Genomic DNA, 23,599 nt, shown 5'->3' with positions numbered 1-23,599 from the left:
CATCTTCACTGCCTTTAGGGTTAGTCATTTTAAGAAAATACTGTATGGCTTTTTGTCCCAAGTGGTGAGATATATTAGAGTACAAACCCTCAACATCAATACTTGCCAATAAAGTATTCTCTTGTACAGAAATATTTTCCAAGATATTTAAAACATGTTTTAATTAAAAACACAGCATGATCCATAACATTTTTGAGAAACATTGGCATGTTCTGCATGAGGATGCTGATTTAATTGAAGTGATTACTGTAAAACCAAATATAACAAATAGGAGATCTCAGAATATGAAGGATATATTGACAAAAAGTCATTTCTCCCCATATAAACAAAAACCATGGTTACAAGAGACAAAAGGTTTCTTCAAATGCGGCCGCTGTCAGGCATGCAAGAACATGTCCCCCACGAAACTCTTCATACATCCGAAAAGTGGTAAAAGTTACCCTATAAATTATTTTATGAATTGCAGAACGAAGAAAGTTGTTTACTTCACTAGCAAGCTCAGACAGTAACAAAATCAGAATTAAAGGTACTTTTGATGAAAAACACAGCATGATCCGTAACATTTTTGAGAAACATTGGCATGTTCTGCATGAGGATGCTGATTTAATTGAAGTGATTACTGAAAAACCAAATATAACAAATAGGAGATCTCAGAATATGAAGGATATATTAACAAGAAGTCATTTCTCCCCATATAAACAAAAAACATGGTTACAAGAATCAAAAGGTTTCTTCAAATGCGGCCGCTGTCAGGCATGCAAGAACATGTCCCCCACGAAACTCTTCATACATCCGAAAAGTGGTAAAGGTTACCCTATAAATGAATTTATGAATTGCAGAACGAAGAAAGTTGTTTACGTCGCTATGTGCAAATGCCCCCTAATCTATGTAGGGGAGACTTCTAGGGAACTACGTACGAGAGTTTTAGATCATATGGGTGACATAAAATGGAATTGTGACGTGCCAGTTGCTAAACATATGAACACTGTACACAAAGATGAGAAATATCAAATATACTTCTTTGCTATTGAGCAACTCAAGTTAAGAGGTAGAAGGGGTGACATTAACAAATTACTTCTACAAAAAGAATGCAGATGGATACATGAACTGCAATCTGCATCTCCCAAGGGGCTGAATGAAGCAATCTCCTATAAGAGCTTTCTCTAAATATAAAATGATCTACTGTTGAATCATTCATTTTGAATGAATGCAATATACAAATTTCTTTGTACCTGTAACTTACAACCAAACCATCACATACTGACTATTGGACAAACCAATGATGTTTAGGTGTGGGTGTGATTCACACTCTTATATGCTGAATGAAATTTGGGTGACGTTTTATCGTTACTATATTGACTAACCGTTATAAGCGAATGATAATCACATATTATATACAATTGTTTGTTTTTTATTACATCAAGTAGGCAGATTTAAAACATATATAATCAATAAATTGAATCAGCTTTGGAATAGCACACTGATTAGTAATAACTGTGACAATATAAGTGGGTATTAAGTATCCAATAATAATGTGTGGACCGTCCCTGATATGGTGACATTATCCCGTGATACACAAATATCTAATATTGTGAATTATAGTCACAAATTATTACATAATGATCCACCCTGAAACTTTGATGTAACTTGCTATTTTCCTGATATACAAGTCAAATAGCCACCTACCCAGAGTGGGTTTAAAATCAAAACAGAGTATATATACATATAGAGGATTAATCTACTTACAAAACCAATAAAATCTACATCTGAGAATCTCCCTAATAATCAATACAATCACAACATTATAAGTGGACGTATACACTATGTGATGAGAATTATTTGATACGTGATCTCTACTGAGATCAAAAAGTCCGCTGCACATTGCGGTTAGACACTTCCGCATACAATTACCGTTGCCTAGGTAACCGCTGGGTATAGATGACGGACTGAACGGCTGGGCGGCCCCTATGCCCTGACGAAGTCACGTACTAGTGACGAAACGCGTCGGTGGGTGTGTTCTAGAGTGCGATCACTCACTGTTTGACTTTAGCCTGTTTGCTCTCGCTGCTTAGAAGTTTCAACTTTTGATACATAGTATCCAACTTGATATATTGGCAACTGTTTATTGCAATGATAATGGCAAACAATATCTAACTTAGTTTAATACGCTTATGGTTCTAAGTGTGTGAATTGTGTTGAACTTAACAGCGAATAACTTAAGATTTATGTAACATATAATAGGTGCAGTTTCTAGCACCATTTAACAATAGGCGATTCATTTGATATTATAGTGAAGTGTTGGATTTTCTTCATTAATCATTATTTTTATACACGTTGCATGAATGGTGTGATTAGATATAGGGACATAGCTAGAAATCGGCTGACTGGGTTCAATCCCAGCAGTACGCAGGCAGTAGTATGCCTTTGAGCGCATAGTCTGTGTGCAGTGTTTGATACACGAGTTCCCCTATAAATCTACCATCTTGCTGTGTATATTTTTATTCTGATTGACAGTGTTGTGTGAGCACGGATAGGTCACATAGCCCTCTATTTTTACTTTTGTTTTTAATGTTAGTTTGATCAGCTCGCTTGAATTGAGAGGAATGGAAGATCATTACCCATTCCTAGAACTGACCATCTCATATATTTTTCGTCTCAGTATACATGTTTAATAAAGTGTCATTTTAATTCACTAATTTGTATTTATAAACAGTGTTTAACCCCCTCATAGAAACCCTGATGGAACCCTAAATCCAAGAGCTGTAATAATCAAATTCTTGAACTTTCAGGATAAATTATTTTGAGGTTATATTGTAAGAACAATAATATTCTGATAGGACAGTATAAAGTGCTTCTGTTTCAGGACTTCTCAGTAGAAACTCAAAATAAACGGAGGGAAATGGCACCATATTGTTTGAGGCTAATTAAAGCAAATTCATAGGCAAGACTAACTTACCCTGCTAAAATAATCTTGGATAAAGATGGCGACATGCTGACTTTTAACAAAGTGGAGGAAGTTCAAACCTTATGTCAGAATAATGGTATAGATTAATAAGGGATACTAGTAAAACAGTTAAGAAATAGCCATGCTACATGAGGTTTTCACTATGTGGCCCACACAGTGTGGTTGCATGTGGGGGATTCCCTTTTTCCTTCCCCTCTCCTTCCGCCCCCCTAAATCCCCCCCATGGTGTTTTTTTTTATTTTTTAATATATGAGTAATTTAAATTTGAGTTCTTAGAATATCAGTGGGATCTCATCACCTATTAAGAGGAAACTAATGATAAAATAACTAGGGAAAAGCAAACCAGATATAGGGGCCTATCTATCAAGCTCTGAAAGGAGCTCGACGGCCCATGTTTCTGGCGAGTCTTCAGACTCGCCAGAAACAGCAGTTATGAAGCAGCGGTCACAAAGACCGCTGCTCCATAACCCTGTCCGCCTGCTCTGAGCAGGCAGACAGCAATAGCCACAATTCAACCCGATCGAATACGATCGGGTTGATTGACACCTCCCTGCTAGCGGCCGATTGGCCGCGAGTCTGCAGGGGGCAGAGTTGCACCAGCAGCTCTTGTGAGCTGCTGGTGCAAAGCTGAATACGGAGAGCGTATTGCTATCCGCATTCAGCGAGGTCTTGCAGACCTGATCCACACATCTGAATCCCTGGGAATCTTTGAAGTTAAAAACTAAATGGGTTGGGAAGGTGATATGTACGCCTTTTGAGAAAAAGAAAAGATGTCTGGCTATATTGTTCAATAAAAACCTATATTACCAAATAATATTTACTGAAAATGACCCAGAAGGGAGATACCAAATTATTGAAGCCATGATTAATAAGAATCTGTTTGTATTTTGTAATGTATACGGACCAAACAAGTTGGAGAGAGAATTTTGGGAAGTACTTAGTCTCAAGTTATTTCTGTTTATAGGGAAGAATATAGTGTTAGTTGGAGACTTCAACATGACCTTTTCACACACGCTAGATAGAGCTGATACAAGGCACACAACCAAAAAGATTAGAGAAGCTAAAATACTATCGGCTAGATTACGAGTTTTGTCGGTAAAGACTTGCGTTGCTAATGAGCCTTTTTTTTCCAGCGTTCACTTTAAACAACGCTGGTATTACAAGTTTTCTGAATGGCTGCATTAGCCTCAGAAAAGTGAGCGTTGAGCAAATTTAGCTCCACATCTCACTGTAATACCAGAGTTGCTTATGGTAGCGGTAAGCTGGCAAAACGTACTCGTGCACGATTTCCCCATAGGAAGCAATGGGGCTGAGCTGGCTGAAAAATAACCTAACACCTGCAAAAAAGCAGCGTCCAGCTTCTAACGCAGCCCCATTGTTTCCTATGGGGAAAGAAAAAATATGTCTGCACCTAACACCCTAACATGAATCCCGAGTCTAAACACCCCTAATCTTACACTTATTAACCCCTAATCTGCTGCCCCCGACATCGTCACCACCTGCATTATACTATTAACCCCTAATCTGCTGCTCCGGACACCGCCGCCACCTACATTATACTTATGAACCCCTAATCTGCTGCCCCTAACATCGCCGACACCTACATTATAGTTATTAACCCCTAATCTGCCGCCCCCAACGTCACCGCAACCTAACTACACTTATTAACCCTAATCTGCCAACCGGACATCGCCACTACTTTAATAAATGTATTAACCCTAAACCGCCGCACTCCCACCTCGCAAAAACTAGTTAATTTTTATTAACCCCTAATCTGCCTGCCCTAACATCGCCGACACCTACTTACATTTATTAACCCCTTATCTGCCACCACCAACATCGCCGCTACTATAATAAAGTTATGAACCCCTAAACCTAAGTTTAACCCTAACCCTAACACCCCCTAATTTAAATATAATTTAAATACAATTTAAATAAAATAACTACAATTAAATAAATTATTCCTATTTAAAACTAAATACTTACCTGTAAAATAAACCATAAGATATTTACAATATAACTAATAATTACATTGTAGCTATCTTATGATTTATTTTTATTTTACTGTCAACTTTGTATTTATTTTAACTAGGTACAATAGTTATTAAATACTTATTAACTATTTAATAACTACCTAGCTAACATAAGTACAAAATTACCTGTAAAATAAATCCTAAATTTCACCTAAGACTACACTATCATTAAATAAATTAACTAAACTATCTACAATTAATTACAATTAAATACAATAAACTAAATTATGAAAAAAACACCCCACTAAATTACAGAAAATAAAAAAATACAAGAAGTTTAAACTAATTACACCTAATCTAAGCCCCCTAATAAAATAAAAAAGCCCCCCAAAATAATAAAAAGCCCTACCCTATACTAAATTACAAATAGCCCTTAAAAGCTCTTTTACCTGTAAAAAAAAGAATACAATACCCCCCAACATTACAACCCACCACCCACACACCCCTACTCTAAAACCCACCCAATCCCCCCTTAAAAAAACCTATCACTACCCCATTGAAGATCACCCTACCTTGAGCCGTCTTCACCCAGCCGGGCACCAGTGGTCATCCGATCCATCCAGAAGTCTTCATCCGATGGGCCAGAAGAGGACATCCAGACCGGCAGAAGTCTTCATCCTATCCGGGCAGAAGAGGACATCTGGACCGGGAGAAGGCTTCATCCAAGCGGCATCTTCTATCTTCATCCATCCGACGAGGAACAGCTCCATCTTGAAGACCTCCGGCGCGGAACATCATTCTAGGCCGACGACTAACGATGAATGACGGTTCCTTTAAATGACATCATCCAAGATGGCGTCCCTCAAATTCCGATTGGCTGATAGGATCAGCCAATCAGAATTAAGGTAGGAAAAATCCGATTGGTTGATTTAATCAGTCAATCGGATTGAAGTTCCATCCGATTGGCTGATTGGATCAGCCAATAGAATGCGAAGTAAATTCTATTTAAAAATATTTATTATAGTGTTTGCGATGTGGGGGGCCTTGGTTTAGGGGTTAATATGTAGTTTATGGGTGTTAGTGTGCTTGTTAGCACTTTAGTTAAGAGTTTTATGTTCCGGCGTTAGCCCATAAAACTCTTAACTACTGACTTTTAAATGCGGTAGAAGTCTTGCCCGGAGAGGGTCTACCGCTCACTTCTTCCAAGACTTGTAATACCAGCGTTAGGCAAATCCCATAGAAAAGATAGGATACACAATTGGCGTAAGGGGATTTGCGGTATAGAAAAGTCGTGGAAGAAAAGTGAGCGGTAGACCTGTACCTGCAAAACTTGTAAAACCAGCGTTAGATAAAAAGCAGCGTTAGGACCCCTTAACGCTGCTTTTTAAGGCTAATGCAAAACTCGTAATCTCGCCATATGAAATTTATGCCAGAAACTGGGTTTGAAAGATATCTGGCGTCTTCAAAATTCTGACGCCAGAGATTATACGTTTGAATCCAAGACATGTAGGACATTTTTCAGAATAGATTTCTTTTTAATCACGCAAAGTATGATGGGAATGGAAAGTAAGTCAGGCATAAGGGAGATTGTACTGTCAGACCATGCTATAATTTCTCTAGAGATAGGATATAGAGAACAGTTGGCAGCAAATAACAGACTCCCCCCCCCCCCCCCAATATCTTGAACATAATGTACATTTCAAGTCCTGGTTACATAAGGTGTGGAAGAAGTTTCTGGAGTTTAATACTGATTACGTGGATAGGCTGGAAATATTATGGGAGACTGCAAAAGCAGTGTTCAGAGGGGCTATAAAGGCCTACCTATGCAAAAATTAAACCATAAGGAAAAAAAGAGACAAACAATTATCGAATGCAGTAAGTAATAGTTATAGGCGATATATAAATAATCCGTCCATCTTGTTATGGAACAAATATAAAGATATTAGATTAGAACGGGACTTATTCTTGAAACAAAATATGACTTTTGAGGAACAAAAACAAAAAGCTTTTTTCGCAGGTATACAGGGTACATCAGCTAAATATCTTGCTAAAATCACCAAGATAAGATGACAGAAGAATTGTATAGCTGCACTGAAAATTTACAACGAAAGGTTAACTAAGGTTTCAGAAATTAGACAAGCGTTTTTAAGATATTTTCAGGAGGTCTACTCACAAGTACAGATTAACAATAGCAACACAGAAAGATTCTGGCATAATATAACTCTCCCCTAAGTCTCGACTGCCGATCTTCAAAAATTAAATGAGCCTATTGCTTTAGATGAAATTGCTGAAGTTATAAATAGATTAAAGTCAGGCAAAATTCCAGGCCCAGACTCCAAGCAAGCAGAATTCTACAAATTGTTAAAGGATCAAACTCTTCCTATTCTTAGTTCTCTTTTTAATGAGTATTACATGGAAAAGAAACCTCATTCCCCATTATTTGCAGCATCAAATATAACTTTGATACTTAAAAAGGTAAAGACCCGAAACTTCCAACATCTTATAGACCTATTTCCCTCTTGAACCAATATTATAAAATCTTAACAGCTATCATAGCTAATAGACTATAAACATGCCTGAATTATATCATACACCCAGATCAGACTGGGTTCATGATGGGTAGGAACCCGGTTAAAAACTTACGGAAAGCCCAACTCATTTTAGACTTTTACTGGAATAAGATCTCAGGTAAAAAATCTTGTATGGATTTGGCAATGTTGATGGTCGATGATGAGAAAGCTTTCGACTATTGATTGGGACAATTTATTTACCTCTTTGTAAGGTTTTGGTCTGATGGGGATCTTTCTACAGTCCTCTCACTGTATAAAGCACCACTCTCAGCAGTTTTAGTGAATGGAGATTTTTCAGATAAATTTCCTTTGAAGAGAGGCACAATCCAGGGTTGTCCATTGTCACCTTTGCTGTTCAATCTAGCCTTGGAACCACTTGTGATTTATCTTAGACAGGAAGTAAAAGGCATTCAGCTAGGAGGGCAAGAGATGGTGTTGTCTCTCTTTGCTGATGATCTTTTATTGTTCTTGAGTAATACAACAGACTCTATACCGCAGTTCCTCCCTTTATCAATCATGGCACAAATCATGTTAATAAAAACAATTATATTTCCTAAATTATTATATATGCTCCAAAATGTACCCTTTCTCCTCTATAATAAAGATATAACCCTTCTTCACAGGAACTTTAATAACTTTATCTGGCAGGGAAAAACCCCCCCCGAATTTCTTTGTATATACTGACACTCCCTAAAAGATATGGGGGGTTGGCATGCCCAAACATTAGATTCTATAATTATTCCACTCTCTGTAAATTTGCATTGGATTCGAATCGCATCTTGTTACTCCCTTTACTCTAAAAGCAATCCTACATTGTCCCTCTCCAAAACTGCCTTGTATTATCACACAATTGTGCTTGTTCAATCATATTATTGTGGCATGGCAGAAGATGTGCGCAGAGATAATGGTAGATTATCGCAGATCGGAATTTCTTCCACTGATAGGGAACCCAGACTTTCCACCAGGACTAGGTATGTCTGAGTTTACTCTATGGGCTCGATTTTATAGGACAGATGTGTGAAGAGAAAACTTTATTGGTAAGAACATTTGAAGAACTGAGATTGATCCACGATATACCAAGAACCTCGTTTTATGCATATTTGCAAGCTAGACACTGGATAAGGAAGGTGAGAATAGAAACAGGATCAAACCTAGAGCAAGAGAAATTAGATGAGGTAATTAGGTTATACTATGACAGGAAAAACTCTATCTCACTGATTTATAATATGTTAGTGACTTCCACAGGGAAGCACATACTCTCAAGATAGTAGATAAGGAAATGGTATTACAAAGTGTTGGTCTGGTAGTTAAAGCGGCGGTTTCAATTAACTGAAGAGAATGTCTAAATATGGCATATTTAACGCCAGCTAGAATAGCTAAATGTGCATCTTTGGAAGGGAAATGTCCCAGGTTGTGGTTCGGATAGGGCAGATTTGGTTCATTGCTTATGGGCATGTCCTAAGATTTGTCAATTCTGGCAAAAAAAATCCGTTTTTGGTGTGTTAAGATCTTGGTAACCCAGTTTAAACTAAAACCTGCTCAGATATTTTTCCTATATACCCATTCACCTGCCAACTTGAATTATAGATTTATTAATACAATAATTTTGGTAGGGAGGAATCGGATATTGCAGAATTGGAAAGGCAAGAAAGGACCCAAGTTTTCAGAATTTTTAAAGAATGTAAAATACCAGATGATTTTGGAACAGTTTAATGTAAAAATACATAATAATAAACAGATAAGATGTTTCATCACCAAATGGAAAGCACACATTATTTAATTTCCAGTAGAAGTACAAGTACAGATAGTTTCATGCTTTAAGGCAGTGGAGTGGATCAGGAAACAAATGGAAACTGGTAATATACCTAGATATTGGTTTCCTTGATATTCTGGGAACTGCAGGGAAAGATGGGGCCCCCTTCATGCTAATACATTTTTTTTTTATTATTTTTCTCTCTTTTTCCCCTTCCCTCTCCCACATGCTTTAGACTATTTTGTGCTAATATCCCCCTATGATTTATGTATAAGTCCTAATATGATGGTGGACATGGCAATTGCCAGTCCATCAGCAGAAATGAAATTAACCTGTCACAAGAAGTAAAGGGACCCAGAGATAAAGTACTCACAAGGAGGCAAATAAATACTAGTATGTTTGGTAATAACAAAATGGCGGAGGCTAAATATTAGCCAAGCTAATAAATGTATTAATATATTTTTGTATAGTTTATTAGGTGTCTGATGGCACAAGGGAAAGTGCAGACGCATAAAGGTTTTTTGTTTTCATTTTCTTTCCTCGTCTTGCTTGTTTTTTTTTTGTCTGCAAATAAGATGTTCTTTGGTGGAATCAGGAAACTTTGTTAGTGCTGTATATTTTATAATAATGGAACGGTCAGACTGACTCGTGGATATTATGTTATGTTCATCTTTTTTTGTCAATAAAGATTAAAAAAAAAAATAGGTAGTTTATGGGTGTTAGTGTACTTTGTAACACTTTAGTTATGAGTTTTGTCAAACATTTTTTTTACACAAAATCCATAACTACTGCTCTCAGATGGTGGTATGGATTGTGTCGATATAGAGCATAATGCAAACTTTTTAGCCCGAACGCACAACCTGTAAAACCCGCGCTAAGAAAATCCCACACAAAAACGTCATTTTTTTAGTGCGGAATGGACGTTGCATTACAGGCTAAAATGCTTGCGGTATAGCTATACCGTCACGACTCGTAATATGCGTTCCTGGCCATTCCAGCGTAATGGCCAATTTTTCAGTGTTAAAATCTGTACCTCACTGTAACGCAAAACTCGTTATCTAGGTGCATGTGCTTTAATAGTTTTCACAGTATTTTAACTAGGTTTGACTAAAAAAAAATGGGTTCAAACTAAAACGAGTAATTTTCTTATAAAATAAGCTTGCTGTATAATCAGTGGCATTCAAATAACATTAACTTACTGCTTTGTATGTTTTGAATCTTGCAGAGCAAAAATCAATAATCACAAGTCACTTGATTAACCTATGCAGTTTTGTCTTCAAAAAGAATCTGCAGCTTTGTACTATATAAAAGCAGTGCAACATGGGCTAGATTATGAGTGGAACATTAATTAGTGCTTAGGCTAGAGTGCTTATTGCGCTAGAAGTAGATTTTTTTGCATGTGTCGGAGAGGAAGTATAGAATAAATCTTTATGGATGTATTTGCCATGAATACATTCAGGAAGCTAACCTGAGCTTTTTATGGATACCATCTATTAATGCATGCTGGTAGATGTAGTTTCCTTTTTGTTTTTTTTTCTTCAATTACTCTTGAATATGTCCATGTCTTATTCTAACTTTACACTGAGAGGATATGGACAATAATAATAATAATAAAAAAAAAAATCTGCTGCATGCAGCATATTAAAAACTGTCAATAAAGAGATTAAGATAAAAAAAACAGGACAATATGAGGCGTGTTGTTAACAAGGCATTTAAAAGATGCTTTAATCAATTTATTATGTATTATATAAATTAAATAAAAACTGAACAAAATAATTTGATAAGAGAAGGGTAATAATCACTATCCACGGGTACCCAAAGTATAAGCCACCAATGAAACACTTCTTTAGTTTTGGAAGGAAATTGTTGATGAAAATATATCAGATTATATAAATAAGTATACTTTTTAATAAATTAAACCAACATGAAGGGTTTTGTTTTGTTACAAACACAAAGTTTGTTGCTGGCTTTATATTTTCCAACTAATTAGCAATGCACTTCCATAAATTTACACACAAAACAAAGTTTTAAATTAACGAGAGCTTTCTGCTCTATGAGTTGAAGAAAACTCTGATCTACAAATAGAATAGTAATGATATGAACAGCTATTCTATTTGTAGATAAAAGGGAATTTCATCTCTTACATCCAATGCACTGTGAAACTAGCATTTCATATTATACCATCCGGTGTGACACATGCATAGTTATATTCAGTTATAAGGCTGAGCACACATAAGGCTAGATGTTTGTTCGTTTTTTTGCAAAGACTCGGATAATAGGGCTTTCACATTTTATAATATTTATACTATTTATAAAAAACGATTTAACATTCATACTTTATAGTCACTATTATCTTTGAAAATATTTATCAGATCAACTTATTTATCTTGTGTGAAATGAATGTCACAATTTGTGATATTATTTTATGTACTATATGGATAAGAGGACTTGATAGGTTAAACTGATAAAAAGAATAATTTAAGATGCTGTCATGTTAATAGTTTGAAATGTGGTTTTACAATATCAACTTTTTAAAGTGACATTTTCTTGTACCTTATTTTAAAATGCATTATAGTCTCTTGATTTTTAAAACACTTTTTTGACTATGTAAAAGTACTTTTGTTAACATATTGGTGGAAAGATGTCCCTGTTGGACAAGGGCTTAATTACAAGGGGATCAGATCACAGGGCGTGATATCCTTAGTGCAAACCTGCTCTAAAAATAGTTCCCCATCTAAATATTACAAGTGAATGGAAAAAACTATTTACCAAAGAATCTTAATGTGTCTGACAAGTGATGAGTTAAGTGTTGTGATTGAGTGCTGGAAAATATGGCCCTTTTGTTAAAACCTGAATATTTGCATAACAAACATGTATAATGCATAAAAAAGTGCTAGATTACAAGTGGAGTGATAATTTATCACGTGCCCACATACCGTCAAATTCGCCCGTTTGCGAGCGCGCAATAAATAACCAGCCATTATAAGTGAACTTGTGGTAGCAATATGCTCTCTGAAAATTAAAGAAAAGGGATTTTTCTTTAAATTACTTTAAATGGGTTAAATACTTAATACTTGATACGTATATATCTGTTAGGATTTGCTAAGTTCTTTTAGAAAACACTACTACAACAGCTTACTGCTAATGTAGGACCACTCAGTCTCACACCTTACCTCGGATTCCCACAGATTGAACTTAAGGGAACCCTGATATGCTCATTGATCTGAGGGTCACTACAGCAGGGTAGCTGAGTGAAAACGGAACCTTCACGCAACAATGACTGCTAGCAGCAGAAAGGAGAGTAATTCTTAGAGGAATGTAACTTCAACAGTAGTGAAAGAGTTAATTACTGCAGGTGCCTTGATTCACTCACACAAGCAGTGTAAAATAGTTTATGCAGCAGGCTTTAGCAAACACACCAAAAATCACACAGTACTTTGTTATCTGAATGAAAAAATCAAGCTGAGGGCATTATGTAAACCATAATTTGATAATGAATATTAGTTATTTCCAAACTTGTTCAATGAAAGCATAAGAAGCTGGGGGGTAGTTATCAAGCCGTCAACCTCAAATACGCTGCGTATTCCGCAGCGTATTTGTGGCGAGGCTGATACGCCTTAGTTATCAAAGGCTCGAGACCGGCAAAAGTAGAATTTTGTGACGTCAGCTTCGATCCGCCGGACTCAGTCCGACACAGATCGATTCTTACGTCACTCCAGATGTTCCGCACACAAGTGCGGCACATTCTCACTACTTTTGCTAGCTATCAAAAAACTAGCAGGTACGATCAGCAGTTTTACGGCCCAGCGTACCTGGTTTTCAAAGCGCCAGCCTGGAGGCGGCGGATCCCATAGGAATCAATGGGAGTCTGACCATAGCGAAAGTACAAGTTCGCTGCTGACAGACATCCCATTGATTCCTATGGGAGCTGTCTACACCTAACACCCTAACATGTACCCCGAGTCTAAACACCACTAATCTGACCCCCCCTACACCGCCGCAACTAAATAAAGTTATTACCCCCTAAACCGCCGCTCCCGGAGCCCACCGCAAGCTACTCTATACATATTAACCCCTAAACCGCCGCTCCCGGAGCCCACCGCAACTATAATAAATGTATTAACCCCTAACCCGCCGCTCCCTGAACCCGCCGCAACCTATATTAAATGTATTAACCCCTATCCTGCCCCCCCTACACCGTCGCCACCTATAATACATTTATTAACCCCTATCCTGCCCCCCCTACACCGTCGCCACCTATAATAAATTTATTAACCCCTATCCTGCCCCCCACTATGCCGCCGCCACTGTAATAAAATGATTAACCCCTAAACCTAACCCTAACCCTAACGCCCCCTAACTTAAATATTAATTAAATAAATCTAAATAAATTAACTCTTATTAACTAAATGAATCCTATTTAAAACTAAATACTTACCTTTAAAATAAACCCTAATATAGCTACAATATAAATAATAATTATATTCTAGCTATCTTAGGATTTATTTTTATTTTACAGGTACCTTTCAATTTATTTTAACCATGTACAATAACTATTAAATAGTTATTAACTATTTAATAGCTTACCTAGCTAAAATAAAGAGAAATGTACCTGTTAAATAAATCCTAACCTAAGTTACAATTACACCTAACACTACACTATACTTTAATAAATTATTCCTATTTAAAAATAAATACTTACCTGTAAAATAAACCCTAAGATAGCTACAATGTAATTCATAATTATATTATAGCTATCTTAGGATTTATATTTATTTTACAGGTAACTTTGTATTTATTTTAGCTAGTTAGAATAGTTATTAAATAGTTATTAACTATTTAATAACTACCTAGCTAAAAGAAATACAAAATTACCTGTAAAATAAATCCTAGCTTAAGTTACAATTAAACCTAATACTACACTATCATTACATTAATTAAATAAATTAACTACAAATAACTACAATGAAATACAATTACATAAACTAACTAAAGTACAAAAAATAAAAAAAGCTAAGTTACAAAAAATAAAAAATTAAGTTACAAACATGTTAAAAATATTACAACAATTTTAAGCTACTTACACCTAATCTAAGCCCCCTAATAAAATAACAAACCCCCCCAAAATAAAAAAAATCCCTAGCCTATTCTAAATTACATAAATTTCAAAGCTCTTTTACCTTACCAGCCCTTAAAAGGGCCATTTGTGGGGGCATGCCCCAAAAAGTTCAGCTCTTTTGCCTGTAAAATAAAAATACAACCCCCCCCCAACATTAAAACCCACCACCCACATACCCCTAATCTAACCCAAACCCCCCTTACAAAAACCTAACAATAATCCCCTGAAGATCATCCTACCTTGAGTCGTCTTCACTCAGCCGAGCCACCGATGGAACTGAAGAGGACATCCGGAGCGGAAGAAGTTAATCCTCCAAGCGGCGCTGAAGAAATCTTCCATCCGATGAAGTCATCATCCATGCGGCGCTGAAGAAGTCTTCGATCCGGCCGATGTCATCTTCAAAGAGGCGCTGAAGAGGTCTTCTATCCGGGCGAAGTCATCTTCCAAGCCGGGTCTTCAATCTTCCTTCCGCCGACGCGGAACCACCTTCTTCACCGACGGACTACGACGAATGACGGCTCCTTTAAGGGACGTCATCCAAGATGGCGTCCCCTCAATTCCGATTGGCTGATAGGATTCTATCAGCCAATCGGAATTAAGGTAGGAAAATCTGATTGGCTGATGGAATCAGCCAATCAGATTCAAGTTCAATCCGATTGGCTGATCCAATCAGCCAATCAGATTGAGCTCGCATTCTATTGGCTGATCGGAACAGCCAATAGAATGCGAGCTCAATCTGATTGGCTGATTCCATCAGCCAATCAGATTTTCCTACCTTAATTCCGATTGGCTGATAGAATCCTATCAGCCAATCGGAATTGAGGGGACGCCATCTTGGATGACGTCCCTTAAAGGAGCCGTCATTCGTCGTAGTCCGTCGGTGAAGAAGGTGGTTCCGCGTCGGCGGAAGGAAGATTCAAGACCCGGCTTGGAAGATGACTTCGCCCGGATAGAAGACCTCTTCAGCGCCTCTTTGAAGATGACATCGGCCGGATCGAAGACTTCTTCAGCGCCGCCTGGATGATGACTTCATCGGATGGAAGATTTCTTCAGCGCCGCTTGGAGGATTAACTTCTTCCGCTCCGGATGTCCTCTTCAGTTCCATCGGTGGCTCGGCTGAGTGAAGACGACTCAAGGTAGGATGATCTTCAGGGGATTAGTGTTAGGTTTTTGTAAGGGGGGTTTGGGTTAGATTAGGGGTATGTGGGTGGTGGGTTTTAATGTTGGGGGGGGGGTTGTATTTTTATTTTACAGGCAAAAGAGCTGAACTTTTTGGGGCATGCCCCCACAAATGGCCCTTTTAAGGGCTGGTAAGGTAAAAGAGCTTTGAAATTTATGTAATTTAGAATAGGGTAGGGATTTTTTTTATTTTGGGGGGGTTTGTTATTTTATTAGTGGGCTTAGATTAGGTGTAAGTAGCTTAAAATTGTAGTAATATTTTTAACATGTTTGTAACTTAATTTTTTATTTTTTGTAACTTAGCTTTTTTTTTTTTTGTACTTTAGTTAGTTTATGTAATTGTATTTCATTGTAGTTATTTGTAGTTAATTTATTTAATTAATGTAATGATAGTGTAGTATTAGGTTTAATTGTAACTTAAGCTAGGATTTATTTTACAGGTAATTTTGTATTTCTTTTAGCTAGGTAGTTATTAAATAGTTAATAACTATTTAATAACTATTCTAACTAGCTAAAATAAATACAAAGTTACCTGTAAAATAAATATAAATCCTAAGATAGCTATAATATAATTATGAATTACATTGTAGCTATCTTAGGGTTTATTTTACAGGTAAGTATTTATTTTTAAATAGGAATAATTTATTAAAGTATAGTGTAGTGTTAGGTGTAATTGTAACTTAGGTTAGGATTTATTTCACAGGTACATTTCTCTTTATTTTAGCTAGGTAAGCTATTAAATAGTTAATAACTATTTAATAGCTATTGTACATGGTTAAAATAAATTGAAAGGTACCTGTAAAATAAATATAAATCCTAAGATAGCTAGAATATAATTATTATTTATATTGTAGCTATATTAGGGTTTATTTTAAAGGTAAGTATTTAGTTTTAAATAGGATTCATTTAGTTAATAAGAGTTAATTTATTTAGATTTATTTAATTAATATTTAAGTTAGGGGGGCGTTAGGGTTAGACTTAGGTTTAGGGGTTAATCATTTTATTACAGTGGCGGCGGCGTAGTGGGGGGCAGGATAGGGGTTAATAAATTTATTATAGGTTGCGGCGGGTTCATGGAGCGGCGGTTTAGGGGTTAAACTATTTATTTAGTTGCGGAGAGGTGCGGGATCAGCAGGATAGGGGTTAATAATTTTATAATAGAGGGCGACGGTGTAGGGGGGGCAGGATAGGGGTTACTAGGTATAATGTAGGTGGCAGCGGTGTCCGGGAGCGGCGGTTTAGGGGTTAATACATTTATAAGACTTGCGGCGGGGTCTAGGAGCGGCGGTTTAGGGGTTAATACATTTATAAGACTTGCGGCGGGGTCTAGGAGCGGCGGTTTAGGGGTTAGTAACTTTATTTAGTTGCGGGGGCCTCCGGGGGCGCCGGTATAGGGGGTAGAACAGTGTAGTTTAGTGTGAGTGCTTAGTGACAGGCTAGCAATAAAGCTGGGAAAAAGCCGAAGGGCAGCGAGATCGGATGAGTGATAACTGTCACAGTCCGCTGCTCATCGCCCCGCGGCTTTTTGACAGCTTTATTTGATAACTTAGGCGAACGTATTCAAGGTCCGCGGCGGCGAAGGTAGGCGAGCTTAGGCGGACGTATTGGACCGGCGAAGCCAGAAAAGTAGACGGCTTGATAAGTAGCCCCCGCTGTGTTAATCTCATGAAACAGGTAAAGTTGAAGTTATACAAACAGTTATTTGCAAGGAGATATGAAGGTTAATTGTGATAAAGACTGAAGTATACTTAGGAAGTCCGTTTATGAGAAATGGTAGCAATATGAATCTTTGTCACAGTTTTTTGTATGCAAGTTAGTAAGTAGAAGAAATAGTTTAGTGCATATTTGTCATCTGAAGCGTATATGAATCCCCAGCAGGTGAGAGTTACACAGTTAATATGGCAAGCTTGAGTATAATGAAGTTGCAGCAGTACACACAGTTCATACAATGCAATATATACAGACCAGTATTACAGGAGATGGCAAATGAGCAGAGTAATACTGTTACCAGACAGCAAACAGTCCCAGCTGTATCACAGCGAGCCTGACAGAGAACCGCGGCGGGAGAATGTCGGGCGTGACGTCACACGCTGCAGGGAGTAACTTCAATACAGGAGAGAGACAGAGAAGTCTCTGACTGGAATAAACGGTGAAAATCTTCAGGCACAAAAGAGCATCTGCAGGTTGATTCAAGCATGCAGAAACTCAGGGTGAGTTTAGAGAGCAATGAAGTGAAATACAGAGTTGTATAAACGGCTAGGTCTCTTCAGAAGCAGCTTGTCACTGAGCAACAAATTACCAAGCAATGAGTTCTGTTGGGAGGAGCCTTAAATAGGGCTAGTGAGTTCACTTTCTTAAAGGTACAGCATGAAAAGAGATAAATCCCTGACAGGACACCCCCCCCCCCCAAGGAGCCGCTCCGCGGATCAAGGACCAGGACGATCAGGATTCCTACGATGAAACAAGGAGACAAGACGGGGAGCAGAGACATTAGTGGAAGGTTCCCAAGAGTCCTCCTCTGGACCAAACCCTTTCCAACTGACAAGATATTGAAGATGATTATGATGGTAACGAGAGTCTAGGATAGACTCAATCTCATACTCCATGCCATCAATAACTGAAGGATCCACCGTGTCATTCTGAGTCGTGTCTCTGATTGTACTGTACGGTTTCAAGAGAGAAACGTGGAATGTGGGATGTATCTTTAGAGAATCTGGTAGCTGAAGTGTTACAGCATTAACATTGACGACCTTTTGTATTGGATAAGGCCCTAAATATAGAGAAGCGAGTTTTTTAGAAGGAACTTGTAACCTTAAATGTTTAGTGCTTAACCAGACTTTGTCGCCAATCTTGTAATCTGGGGGCTTGGATCTACGTAGATCATAGTGGTGTTTCTGAACAGCCTGAGCTTCTTGTAAGACTTGTTTCAATGTTGTGAAATTAGTGGCAATGGTGTTAACAAGATCATTGACTATAGGCATGTCGGAATTGTTGGTCCGATTTGGGTAATATGAAGGATGAAATCCAAAGTTGATGTAAAATGGTGTCATTTTAGTTGACAAATTTACAGCATTATTATGGGCAAATTCGGCAGTAGCAAGTAGAGAATGCCAGTTATCTTGTTGTTGGGTGCAGTAGCAACGAAGGTACTGCTCTAATGTTTGATTTGTCCTTTCTGTTTGACCATTCGTTTGTGGATGATAAGCGGTACTCAAACGTTTGGAAATGTTGAGAGAGGAGCACAGTTGATTCCAAAACCTTGAAGTGAATTGCGTACCTCTGTGGTAATTGACTCAGGTAGACCATGTAATTTCACAATGTGATTCAGAAAAAGTGAGGCAGTTTCTGATGCTGTAGGCAATCCTCTATGTGGTAGGAAATGTGCCATTTTAGAAAATAAGTCCACTACTACTAATATGGTGTTATAATTAGCTGATGAAGGTAGATGATGGTACAATGAAATCCATAGCAATCGCTGCCCAAGTTCTATCTGGTACTGGTAAGGAGAGAAGGTAACCATAGGGACTCTTATGCTGATGTTTCTTAGTTGTACATACCACACAGGATTCAATGTACTGTTGAATAGTATCATGCATCTTAGGCCACCAATAATTCCTTTTAATCAAATGAGCAGTTCTATGAACTCCAGGATGACCAGCCAACAAGGAGTCGTGGGCAAAGGTAAGTACCTCATTCCTGAGAGAAGGAGGTATATATAATAGAGTGCCATGGTAGTATAAGTTGTCCAAATGTTTTAGTACATCCAATTGATCCAAAGATGAATCATACCTTAAATGTTCTTGTAGAGTGGTTTTAAAATCAGTTGTTAGACAAATAATTCTATCTGAAGGTATGATAGATGAAGGAGAAACCACATCAGTAGGACGAGGGTCTTTTCTAGAAAGAGCATCGGCTTTCATATTTTTGGATCCTGGTCTATAAGTTATAACGTAATCAAAACGAGAAAAGAACAAACTCCATCGAACCTGGCGAGCAGTAAGGGTCTTGTTTGATTTTAAATATTCTAAATTACGGTGATCAGTATAGATGGTGATTGGATATGTTGCACCCTCCAGGAGGTGTCGCCAAAACTCCAAAGCTGATTTGATTGCAAAAAGTTCCTTATCACCAATTCCATAATTAATCTCCGCTGAACTCATGGTTCTAGAATAGTAGGAGACAGGATGCAAAGGTTCTTTATCAGAATGTCTTTGAGATAAAACAGCCCCCACAGCAAACTCAGAAGCATCAACTTCCAGCGTAAATTGACATGTGGAATCTGGAAATTGTAAAATAGGGGCTGAGACAAATTTACTTTTTAGAATATTAAAGGAATGATCAGCATCTTGATTCCAAACAAACTTAACTTGCTTACGTGTTAGCGTAGTGAGAGGTCTGACAATAAGAGAGAAATCTTTAATGAACTTTCTATAAAAGTTCGCAAAGCCAAGGAATCTTTGAACATCTTTTTTATTACGTGGAATAGGCCAGTTAGTGATACCGTCCACTTTGCTTGACTCCATTGAAATTCCAGCTGGTGAGATGCAATATCCAAGGAATGATATGGTGTTTGTGTTAAAAATACACTTTTCAAGCTTTGCATAGAGATGGTGTGCCCTTAAACGTGTTAATACTTGTTTGACATGTACAATGTGAGCCTGTAGAGAATTTGAATAAACCAAGATGTCATCCAAGTATACGACAATACAGACATCTAACAAATCATGAAAGACATCATTTATAAAACATTGAAATGTCGCTGGGGCATTGCACAACCCGAAGGGCATTACAGTGTATTCATACAAACCGTATCTAGTACGGAATGCAGTTAACCATTCATCCCCTGCCCTCATCCTGATCAAATTATAGGCACCTCTGAGGTCTAGTTTAGTAAAAACTGTGGCACCTTGTAAACGTTCAATAAGTTCAGGTATGAGGGGCAGGGGGTATCTGTTCTTTTTTGTGCATTTGTTCAACTGCCTATAATCGATGAAAGGCCTAAGACTGCCATCTTTATTTTTTACAAAGAACATTGCTGCAGCTGCAGAGGAGGTGGAAGGTCTAATAAACCCTTTTTTCAAGTTGTCATCTAAATATTCTTTTAAATGATTTAACTCTGGCTGTGACAACGGATATATATGACCGTATGGTATGGAGCTTCCAGGTATAAGATCAATAGGACAGTCATAGTCTCTGTGTGGAGGTAAGGACTCAGCCTCTTTTTTATCAAAAACATCAGCAAACTCACTATAGCATTCTGGTAACTTATGTTCAGTGATTTGACAAAGTGTGTGTACCCCAAAACAGGATTGCTTACAATGATTTGAATCGAAAACCACTGATGCTGTAGACCACGAAATAGTGGGATTATGTTTTATTAACCAATTCAATCCAAGAATTAGTGGATAAACAGAAGATGGAAGGACATCAAACGAAATAAGCTCTGTGTGACCTGAAGGGGTAACCACTTTGAGTGGGATAGTGTGGTGAGTTATGGGACCAGAGCTAAAGAATGAACCGTCAACCAGACGAATAGCTAGTGCAACATTCTTTTTTATTAGTGGTATGTGATTATTAACAACAAAAGTGTTATCAGCAAAATTCCCAGAAGCCCCAGAGTCAATTATGGCCTGAACGTTTATCTTCTGATGGGACCACTGTAAGGAGACATAAATAGATAGATGAGATTTTATGCTGTTAACCAAATTAACTGTATGGTCATTAGATGAAGTCTTACCCTTCTTTTGTCGAATCAGAGAGGGACAGTCCCTAACTCCGTGGTTCTTTTCAGCACAGTATAAACATAAGTTTAGAAGCTTACGCCTTGCTTTCTCTTCAGGTCTTAAGGGTCCCCTAATAACTGCAACATCCATGGGTTCTTCTATGGATCTAGTGGATACTGTGGAAGGAGTTGAGTGATAATAATTGGGAGTCCTTCTGGTGGTATTCTCCGAATAAGATCTTTCTGACTTCCTTTCCCTAAGTCGACAATCTATGCCAATAGAGAGAGTCATCAAGGCATCCAAGTCCTCTGGAATCACACCCCTTGCCAACTCATCCTTAACTGCATCATTGAGCCCCAAACGGAACTGATTGCGTAGAGCAGGAATATTCCAAAGGGTGTCAGGAGCCCATCTTTTGAATTCAGTAATGTAATCTTCTACCATTCTTTTGCCCTGCCTTAAAGATCTAATGGCAGTTTCAGCAGTATTTTTTTTTATTGTGATCTTCATATAAGAGAGACATAGCAGAAAAAAAATCTTCTAGGGAATTTAGGATAGGATCATCTTTTTCATAAAAAGCATTGGCCCAAGTCCTGGCCTCACCTCTGAGAAATGAAATTACAGTTAGAACTCTAATCCTGTCAGTTGGGTATGACTTAGGTTTCAAAGTAAAAAGCAGAGTGCAGGAATTCCTGAAATCCCTGAACATAGATCTGTCCCCAGAGAACTTTTCAGGCGGACTAACAATGGGTTCTGGGGTTCACTCAACATTAGGAGTTTTGTTAGCAAGGTGATCATTAATAAAAAAAAATTATATTCTGATTCTCTAATTGAATATCCCTTAAGCCTTGAATCATGTGATCCATACTCTGAGCTAGAGAACCAACTCTCCTGGACAGTTCACTTACATCCATGATTTTAGCTGTTAGTAGTATTTTTTTTTTTTTTTAAGGCTTGGTAATATATTAGGATTTGCTAAGTTCTTTTAGAAAACACTACTACAACAGCTTACTGCTAATGTAGGACCACTCAGTCTCAACCCTTACCTCGGATTCCCACAGATTGAACTTAAGGGAACCCTGATATGCTCATTGATCTGAGGGTCACTACAGCAGGGTAGCTGAGTGAAAACGGAACCTTCACGCAACAATGACTGCTAGCAGCAGAAAGGAGAGTAATTCTTAGAGGAATGTAACTTCAACAGTAGTGAAAGAGTTAATTACTGCAGGTGCCTTGATTCACTCACACACTGTAAAATAGTTTATGCAGCAGGCTTTAGCAAACACACCAAAAATCACACAGTACTTTGTTATCTGAATGAAAAAATCAAGCTGAGGGCATTATGTAAACCATAATTTGATAATGAATATTAGTTATTTCCAAACTTGTTCAATGAAAGCATAAGAAGCTGTGTTAATCTCATGAAACAGGTAAAGTTGAAGTTATACAAACAGTTATTTGCAAGCAGATATGAAGGTTAATTGTGATAAAGACTGAAGTATACTTAGGAAGTCCGTTTATGAGAAATGGTAGCAATATGAATCTTTGTCACAGTTTTTTGTATGCAAGTTAGTAAGTAGAAGAAATAGTTTAGTGCATATTTGTCATCTGAAGCGTATATGAATCCCCAGCAGGTGAGAGTTACACAGTTAATATGGCAAGCTTGAGTGTAATGAAGTTGCAGCAGTACACACAGTTCATACAATGCAATATATACAGACCAGTATTACAGGAGATGGCAAATGAGCAGAGTAATACTGTTACCAGACAGCAAACAGTCCCAGCGGTATCACAGCGAGCCTGACAGAGAACCGCGGCGGGAGAATGTCGGGCGTGACGTCACACGCTGCAGGGAGTAACTTCAATACAGGAGAGAGACAGAGAAGTCTCTGACTGGAATAAACAGTGAAAATCTTCAGGCACAAAAGAGCATCTGCAGGTTGATTCAAGCATGCAGAAACTCAGGGTGAGTTTAGAGAGCAATGAAGTGAAATACAGAGTTGTATAAACGGCTAGGTCTCTTCAGAAGCAGCTTGTCACTGAGCAACAAATTACCAAGCAATGAGTTCTGTTGAGAGGAGCCTTAAATAGGGCTAGTGAGTTCACTTTCTTAAAGTGTCAAAATTATGTCAGAAATCGGCAGATCAACTAGAATTCTCTATCAATTGAATAGAGGTAAATGTAACACTATTCAAGAAAGGAAACACTAGCTTCAAAGTGAATCCACATAGAACAGTGTAAGTTATTATTCAATACAGAAGTCAGGATATACTGACTGGTAACGTTATTAGATGTCTCTTTTGTCCTTATTGAAGAA

Source organism: Bombina bombina, chromosome 1 (assembly GCF_027579735.1).
Source record: "Bombina bombina isolate aBomBom1 chromosome 1, aBomBom1.pri, whole genome shotgun sequence".
Taxonomy (NCBI): domain Eukaryota; kingdom Metazoa; phylum Chordata; class Amphibia; order Anura; family Bombinatoridae; genus Bombina; species Bombina bombina.
This window is presented reverse-complemented; position numbering follows the sequence as displayed.